We start from the raw sequence: 10,416 nt of genomic DNA on the forward strand, positions 1-10,416 counted from the left end.
ATTGCATCTGAAGCCACCTGGAAATGCAAAAAAATTCCAAAGGGGAGGGGAACACCCCCTCCCCTTTTAGACCCCTCCCCCAGGCCGACCATCAGTCTTCAGCCCCCCCACTCAAAAGTACTTTCCTACGCCACTGAGTAATATAATAATAATATTATGATATAACCACCACGAATATAATGCATAACATTCTAAAAATTGTCTCGAAGCAGCTAAAAGACTGGTAATAGGGTTTTAGGTATGATCAAGAGGAACTTCAGTTTTCTTAAAGAGGACTCAAGAGGACATGGTTAGGCTTTATAAGCAGTTTGTTAGGCCTCATCTGAGGTATGCTGTGTAGGCTTCAGTAAGTGGAACCCATATTTTGCTAAGGATAAGGAAGAACTCGAGAAGGTCCAGAGGAGGTCTACTAGGTCTAGGATGATTAGTTAGGGTGTGAAGACTCGCGCAATAAGAAACGTCTAATGCCGGTAATCTGACCTAGTTTCGAATGAGGTGTAACAGAACTGTTAGACACCACCATCGATCGTAGAAAAAAAACACACACAGCTTACTACCATCGGTAATTAGACACGTGTGTATAGTCAGTACATACAGCTGCGGTCAATACCCACAGCACTGTGTACAAACGATACAGCGATGGACATCTAGGGTCCAGCTAAAGATAACAAGGTATCACGTTTCATTACTGTACTGTCTGCATTTTGTAGCGACACGAACAAAACGTCACTTGCAATTGCAAGCAACGGAAAGTTAACTTTTTCAGATGGCCGCACGCGGTTTGGATGTTCCTTATTATATACGACAGATGAATCTCACCACACTGGAGCTTAGGAGGTTACGAGGTGACTTGATTCAGGTTATCAAGATAGTGTATGATTTTGACAATTTATCCTTCACTGACTTTTTCATGTTATTTTAGTAGTTGTACCAGAGGTCATTGTCTTAAACTCCAAAAGTCAAAAAGTAGGATTAATATTCGGCATAACCTTTTTCTAATAGGGTTGTAAATGAGTGGAACGGTTTACCTGAGAAAGTTGAAAGAATACTAGCAAGTAGTGTAATCGGGTCTGAGAGTTTTTTATTACATGGACTATGTTTGTAGAATATCCACTTCCTGTATAGTCATGGTTATTTGGTTCTAATTCCATAAATGCAACTTACACTTATATAGCGTCATACTTTCATTGTGTTGCATTTTGTACTCTTCATTCGACTGCCAAGTATTGCTGCAAAGGTCCCAGGGGGACCGAAAATTCCAATATATTTTCTTAAACTTTACTGCTTATTTGTCAATTATGAGACATATCTTATTTCTCTGGTTTTCTCTAATAATATATATATATATATATATATATATATATATAGATGGTCAATTCCATGATAAGGTCAACTTCATACCAAAAAAATTAAAATCATTGTACATTAAAATTGTTTAAGTTTCCAATAAATAGAATACTTTTAGTTACTAAAAATAATTTTTTCAACCCCGAAACATCATTTGTTTGATTATGGGGTCGGAAATAACAAATGGTTCTCGTTGTAACTAAATTATGAAAAATACAGTGAAATTTCATTTTGTGCAGATTTGTACATAGTAATCATAGGTATTATCAGTTTGTTGGACTAATTATATTTGCTATAGCATAGTGCTCACTTAATAGCTTCAATTTTTTCGACATCAAGGCATTAGACAATAGTGGTGAATTGAAAACACCCTCGATTAACTGTCACACGAGTCACAAAATTTACTGTTTTTTTTTTTCTCCTTGCCTGCACAATAGTTTTACTCAAGTCTTCACATAGATACCAAAAGGATTACTGAATTTTCCTTTCCAGAAGACTTTCAAATTTTGCGGAAAATCACCCTTTACAAATGTCACGCGAGTCCATCACGCGAGTCACGTCAATTCAAGATAGTGTTTCTACCTATTTACTGTGTGTTGGGCTAATTATATTTGCTGTAGCATGTAGTGCTCACTTAATTTTATTTTGACATCAAGGCATTAGACAACAGTGGTAAATTGAAACAGTAAAGACCCTCGATTTACTGTCACGTAAGTCACAAAATTGACGTTTTTTTTACTCCTTGCCTGCACAATAGTTTTACTCCAAATAATGAATATAAAGTCTTCACATAGATACCAAAACGATAACTGAATTTTCCTTTTCAGAAGATATTCAAATTTTGCAGAAAATCACCCTTTACGAATGTCACGCGAGTCACGTCACGCGAGTCACGTCAAATCAAGATAGTGTTTCTACCTATTTACTATATGTGAAAATTACAGGGATGTTATAGTTTGATGAATGAATCACTGATTAAAGATATCATATGCATTCCCCTTTAATTAGGCAACTTGAATAATATGGGCACACCTTATGCAACTAATTATAATAATTTCTTTGCAATATCAGAATTTAAAATCATGAATATTTATTCGCAATATAATGCCTATTTTATCACCACATTTGGAAAGTTAGCACATGTCATTGATTTTTGTTGTTGTAATATATACAAAAACATAATCTATATTAGTATCTGGCAATGTGCTATGACTTGACAACCTTAAGGTTTTAACTGCTCAATCATTTCCAAAATCCTATGAGCGAATGTATCTTCTCAATGATATTACACTTTTGGTTTATTCAGATATCACAAATGAGAATGGTAATTTGAATCACATTTTGATAGATCTGTTTCTTCAATAACTTTCAAATGAGTGACTTCAACAGACTAAATATTGTTATAAATATTAATTGACAAGATATATTGCCTGAACAACTGTACTACCCGTACAGTATATTACCTACTGTATGCAGTCATGAATAATAATAATAATAAACAGTTCTTATTAAGCGCCCGTAACAGAAGTCTCAGGGCGCTTTACAAATATAAAAGTAAAAAAATACATAAAGAATAAAGAAGGTAACTCGGGGACATTAATATCATCTGGACATTCCCAAGGGAAGTACCTTTTGGGCACTTTCTAGACCAATGAATGTTATATATCACTATGCAAGATCTATACCTTCGATTCACTATACTGAATTTGGTCTAGAACTATCCGAAAAGTGAACTTGTTACGCGAGTCACGTTTTCTTGTCACGCGAGTCACAATACATCTTCATCGTTATTTTCATGCGTTACAACATTTTTTCAAAGTTGCATAGCAATTGAGGTAGAGGTGTTTTTCAACTTCGGTATGATTATAAAAAGTGATTGGAAAAAATTTAATAAGACATAAGAAATTGATCATTTGTGTGTGCATTCTGATTTTTGCTAATAGTAACTGTCACGCGAGTCACGTTTAGTTTTTCGCCAATTTCACCCCCAATACTTGAGGTATAAATATTTTTTGTCTACTGTTGTAAGCATTAAGGCGTACCTTCACTGCTATACATGAATGCTTTTCTCCCAGGTAATTTCTTTATTTGTTTAATGATATCAAATAAAGAGGAATTTTAGTAAAAATGTCGCGCGAGTCACCATGGAATTGACCATATATATATATATATATATATATATATATATATATATATATATATATATATATATATATATATATATATATATATATATATATATATATATATATATATATATATATATATATATATATATATATATATATATATATATATATATATATATATATATATATATATATATATATATATATATATATATATATATATATATATATATATATACAAAGCGGGAGGCCCGGGGGCGGATGCAGGATTTGTGACAGGGGGTCTGACTGGTCCAGCCGCGCTTGAACTGAAATGGGGGTGTAGGCGGTTTTACACTATCTAGTGGCCAAGAACCTGATGTATTTTTAAGGGAGGGCCCGAAGAACATGAACTTATAGCATGCTCCTCATGGTGAAACATAATTGCACCTATTAGGTGAATTGAGTGTACTTTTAATAGTAAGAAAGACTAGCGTAGGTTCTTATGACCAACTAGACCGGTTTCTGCTCTCAACTTTTATAGGAGGAGCTTCATCAGTAGTAAGCCTTTGAATTTTTTATATTCGGCATGAGCGTCTCGTTCTCAAAATGCATCTATTTTCTGTGCACGAGTTTTTATGGACTCATAGTGCATCTATAAGAGCATCTTAAAGAGCTTCGTGTGAACCTTGAGAGTCAGCTGATTCTTCGTTAGTACGAAACCTTGAGTTAACAAGTAAATCTTTGAGATTTTGGGCCCTTTTGTAGGCAAGAATCGGTTCTTTTGGAAACAGTTTGGATAATTCCGCGTGTTGCGAAATTAAGTGCCAATGTTTCAAAAGTGCTTTTTTCAAATGCGTGGTTTGATGTGGGGTGTATAGGTAAGCTTGAACACCAGTGGTGGTTCCTTTTGTTTAGGATTGGTAGTGAGGTATTGCCTACGGTTTTCAAATTTTATGCCTTTAGTGGCTGTGGCAATTTCCTCTTTCTTATAGTTACGGAGTAACAGTTTCTCTGTGAACGCATTCTTTTTCTCTAAGAAGTCAGTCTCGTTGTTACAGAGACGTGCGTATCGACTATGGATGACCAAGGTGTTTGGTTGGTTTCGTTGTAGAGCTCATTGTTTGGTAACCAATTGTTATCGGTCTATCTAATGTTGAGAATATTACGAAGTAGTCTCCTTTGAAAAATGTCAATTTTGCGATCAAGATCCTTCGTTGTGCCCCACAGTTCGCAATTGTACAAAAAAAATACTCTTTAATAAAGCCTCGAAAATCCTAAGCTTAATGTTTCGTCTTATGTTGTTGCTTTTATAAATACTTGACAGTGTGTTGAAAGCACCGTTGTTTATACCAATTCTTCTTCGGTCCCCAGCAAGTTTCCAACATATTGACACTTCTTCCAACTTTCATTCCTTTTCTTGTGATTGAAAATTTCTCAGTTTTTGTGCAATCGATTTTCAGATTCCTTCCTGTCAGTTTCTCAGAAACTCGTTTTTCGATATCTTGCAGTATATGCTGACCAGTTGATACCCAAGAGATATCATCAGCGTATTGTTGGTCTACTGTGAAAAAAAAGAGTTGGTGGTTCTGCTGTAATCATGATCAGCTAACTGAGATGGCAGGATAACTGCATCGATATGATTATCACCTGATTTCAAAGAGTTGGCTAGATAAGTTCTAATTGTTCTAATTAGGTATTGTTCTAATTGAAATGTTGGCTAAACACTCGCCCTTGACATGCATTTACTTTCCTTCATAGTGCACAACCATGGAACGCGGAAAGGGTCAACGTGAGTCGCCGCCCACTCAGAGATTGTTATTCACTCAGAGAATTTCCACTCAGAGATCGCTGTTCAAATGCAAGGAGTGGCCCACTAACACGTTTAACGTGAGGTGCCGTCCACTTAGAGATTGTCATTCACTCAGAGATCGCTACTCCAATGCAAGGAGCTGCCTGCTAACACGTTTAACGTGAGGTGCCGTCCACGTGGAAATGGTCGTTGATATACCGTCTACTACTCTACTCAGACATCGCTGCGCAAATCGGTCTAACAATGACGAGACGACCAGAGGCAGAGTTGCTATCACAAGTAATCCAGCAAGTAATCCGCAGTCAAGAATTTCTCAATCTACATAAAGGCTGTATAGAAGAAGCGCTGGTTTCCAAGATCGAGTGACCTCGACATAAGCATGCAACTAGAAAATATGAACGAAAAATACAACTTAACGATGAAATAATCAAGGCCCATCACCAGATCAACGAATTAGAGCAGTACTCTATGTACCGTTTGTGTAGAGACAGAGACAAGAAGACGCCAAGGTTTCTACTGGATATTTTACATCTATTGCATCCGTGAAAACTCTCTGGTATCTTTTAACCCACACGCAAATTTGTTGACAATTAAAGGTCACACAGTATCACATATATCAGTATGGGTAGTACAGGCAGCCACACCCTGGTAAAAGTAACAAGTAAAATATACGGAAGAACTACTGACCCTACGCAGATCAGGAATGCTAATGAAGGAAGGATCAAACAGCAGAAGGCATGACCTTACCTACTGAATAAACATGAGGCACTTTCTCATTGGCCAAGAGGAAACTCACTCTCTTACACTCTAGAAGAAAATTGCTTACGTATTTCAGGTGTAAAAGAGAAAAATAACAAAAGCTGTAATCAACTCATCATGGACATTGCTTCAACAAAACTGCAGTTCATGGACACCAACATCGCACCAAATGACATCGATAGAGCACATAGACTTGACCCAAAACGCAGCGACGGTAACTAACGACCTATGATAGTTAAGTTTTCTTCACACTATGCCAGAAGTAGATTTATTCGTGCTAAGGAAGCAGCTGAAAGGGACCAGTATTGACATTAGAGAAGATCTGACAAAGACGAATCAAGAACTCTTGTTAAAAGTGAAGGACCACCAGACAATACAATCTGCTTGGAATCATGATGGCAAAATCATAGCCCTTATTGCAAAGGATGGTCGAGAGTACAAGAACACATGACAAACTCTCTGAACTAGATAATCCATAGATGTGTATGAGGTATCAACCCACAGATGTGTATGAGGTATCAACCCATAGATGTGTATGAGGTATCAACCCATAGATGTGTATGAGGTATCGACCCATAGATGTGTGTGAGGTATCAACCCATAGATACTTATCTATATATATATATATATATATATATATATATATATATATATATATATATATATATATATATATATATATATATAAACAAAATATCACGAGGCGCGCAATCAATTTTGGGGTTGAAAGTTGCTACGTACGCGCCGGCACCCGAGCAATGTCCCCCGCCCCCTTCCATATTTTAAACAACTCGCCGCCACTGGCCCTGAGCATGGCCGAAATTGTAAACGATTGGTCCACCAGGCTGGAATTGATAAATTTACCGAAGCTATTTCTCAAATTGACTGGACTATAATGACCTAGCATGCACTGACACATATTTGGCCTGCAGTCTCTTTATCGAACTTTTTCATTAAAATAACATTAATTAATCCCCCATTGTTACTGCAAAAATACCCCAAGCTAGAAAGTTTGGTGTTTGTCGCGCAAAAAAATAAGCTCTACCGAAAATACGTCAAGCATGCTACTCCTGAGAACAAAACTGCATACGACAGATTCAGAAACAAACTTACAACTGTTATTCGTATTGCTAAGTTTAATTACTATATCAGAAGGAATTTATTAAACAAAGTATCAAGGGAACCTAGAACGCTGTTTTGCCTGGGGGTATTCCTTAGAGTAATTATATCAACGAACTTACTGAAAATTGTAAGAGTATCTCTGATATCGATGCTACTTGTAATATTTTCAATGAAAACTTTGTAAGTATTTGATAAACTTTATCTAATAGTATTGTGAACGACACTTATATTTCTTTTGTGAATCATCTGCCACCTGCCAATGAACATTGCATGTTTTTACACCCCACAGATGATTCTGAAGTCTTTAAATATCTTAAAAAATTATAAAATGCTAGCCAAAGTCATACTCTTTATTAAAGAGTATTTTTTTGTACAATTGCGAACTGTGGGGCACAACGAAGGATCTTGATCGCAAAATTGACATTTTTCAAAGGAGACTACTTCGAAATATTCTCAACATATTTAGATGGACCAATAATAATTGGTTATCAAATGATGAGCTCTACAACGAAACCAACCAAACACCTTGGTCATCGATAGTCGCACATAGAAGATTGAGATTTTTCGGTCATGTAGCAAGACTCCAAGAAGACGCTCCAGCAAAGGTTGCTTTAAGAGAAGCACTGAGACATACTGCTAAACCACTTGGAAGGCCCGTGACTACATTGCTTGGAAAATTAAAGTCGCAATTCAAGGACATTAATAAAACCTTGCGCAAGATCGTGATACGTGGCGGAGGTTAATCACTGAGCATGTCGGATAGACGAATCTCAACTTAACTACTACTAAAGTCATGATGAAATTCATTGCAGAGTTTTTAGGTATCCATGGTATCCATGATTTCCATCGTTAGATATCATGTAAAAGGTTTTTCAGTGTTTGACCTCTGGTGACCTATAGGGGATTTGGCCTCACAAGCATTCCATACACCATTTATGAAAAGTATCTATTATTTCTACCATGAGAAATCATGTTTTGAAGGTTTTCAGGCCTTGGACAAATATTTTTAAAAGTATACTCGCTTTTTGGCGACCGTGGCTAAAAATCTACTCGCCAAATTTCACTCGCCCCTGCAGTAGGCCTATAATTGTTGTTCAAGTTTCCAAAGTACAGATCTGCAATATTTTGTATGAACAAAGGTTAGGCAGCTAGGCAGCTAGGTAGCTCGGCAGTTAGGCAGCAAGGCAGCTATTGGCAGCTAGGTAGCTCGGCAGTTAGGCAGCTATAGGCAGTTATAGGCAGCTAGGTAGCTCGGCAGATAGGCAGCTATAAGCAGTTATAGGCAGCTAGGCAGAGACATGATGCTACGTAATTGCGCATTGGAAAGTCATGTTTCGTTTGCAGTATGAAATTTAAACTTGAAATAATGAAAATCTGAGGTTGTAAGAACATCTATCTTCCAAAAATCCTAGCAGCAACAACAGCAAACTTGTCTCAAACTCCATAAATTAGTCTAGATATAATAAGCGATAATGACTGATAGCCAATAGGAAAATGCCTTAAGAAATAATTAAGGAGATGTTTTGCCATCTGAAGTGTATTGGTATTCTGACTGATATTCTTCACTTTGTTATGTTAACAAACCCTATTCTACCCAACCGTTGCTGGCCTAGACAACATAAAATTGCTCACAGGCCTAGCCAGGTTTAATTGTTCCAAGTTGTCACATGATCATATACGTGACAAAATTCGAACGTTACTTCTAAGGCAAGGCTATGCATAAACTGATGGAAGAGACTACACTAATTGAGATCAACAACCGATCCAGACAAAAGCTCATGAACTTACTGCCAAACTAAGGCCGTTTTACTCAATTATTTCGCATTGAGATTGGTCATAGTAAAGAATCTAACTAGACGAACTGTTAAGTTTCATAAACGCTGCCTGGTTACAACGAAACTACATCCAACCTGAAATAAATACGACGGAAAACATCCAATAGAACCGCTCTACTATAAATTACACCTTTCTGCACGCAAAATAAGGCTTCCGAGCGGCACGTTGAAGCCTACGCAAATATGTTCGTGCTTTCAGTTTTAGATTCTACGGATGCTCATTAGCTCATTTCCAATTGCCAATAGTCTCCTATTCGTCGTATGAGGCGTAACGCATATGTTATCTGATAGGCTGGTCTGTGGGAGATACGGTAGCTTATAAACCAAGGTTCCCACAATTTGTCGTCTGGTGACTCCAACTGACCTGTTTGACCTCAATAAAATCTTGTACTGAACGTGTACCAATTACATAATAAATATGAAATTCGTCCAACAATTTGACCTCTAGTGACCCCAAATGGACTTGGACCTCCACCAAAAACAATAGATATCTTGAACTCAATTTGGTACTCCTTCACACGAAATGCGAGATTGATCTTAGCTTCTCTTGAGATATCGTGTTTACAAGGTTTACTCAATTTGACCCCTGGTGACCCCAAATGACCTTTGATCTAAAAAAACTATAGGCTGTTGCTCCTAAATGTGGTCCTCCTACTCACGAAATATGATATTGATCAGCTTTGTTGACAGTATTAGTGCTTTTGAAAGTAATAAGTTCTCATATTGTATCTTTCTTAACCTTTCGAATGCTTTCGACACGCTTGATCATAACATTCTTTTATACGAATTGTATCAGTATGGTATTAGAGGAATTAAGCTGGTTTAAAGACTATCTTTCAAACAGGACACAACGCGTCAGTAATTCCAGTTTAAAGTCACATGTCCGTTCTATTAACACCGGTGTCCCTCAGGGGTCTATTCTTTGACCTGTGCTGTTCCTGATCTACATAAATGACCTTCCCTTAGCAAGTCCTAATTCTATGTATGCTGACGACACCAATATCCTCTAATTACGAGGGCTCCAATAGTGACATTAGTAATGGTACTGATTGGTTCACTGCTAACAAATAACATTTAAATCTACAAGTCTTTTTCGCCATATCAGAAAGGATCAGTCTGGTGATAGTACTGGTATTTCAATTAAAAACAAATTGATTCCTTTTGCGGAGGCATCGCTGCATTTCTTGGAGACACAATTGATAGTTATTTAAGTTGGAGCCTCATATTACTAACTGCAGGAAACTTGTTAAGGCTGAGGTATATTTTCTTCTAAAAGGTAAAACATCTTTCACCAAAAAAGATTCTGCCTACTATTTACAATTCCCTTGTTTGCCAATTGTTTCCTACTGTGCTATTGTTAGGGGTCATGCTGGTTCTGTACATGTCAATAAGCTTTCCTTGTCCAATGCAATCGATGACAAGTCATATCTCG

Source organism: Apostichopus japonicus, chromosome 2 (assembly GCF_037975245.1).
Source record: "Apostichopus japonicus isolate 1M-3 chromosome 2, ASM3797524v1, whole genome shotgun sequence".
Classification (NCBI taxonomy): Eukaryota; Metazoa; Echinodermata; class Holothuroidea; order Aspidochirotida; family Stichopodidae; genus Apostichopus; species Apostichopus japonicus.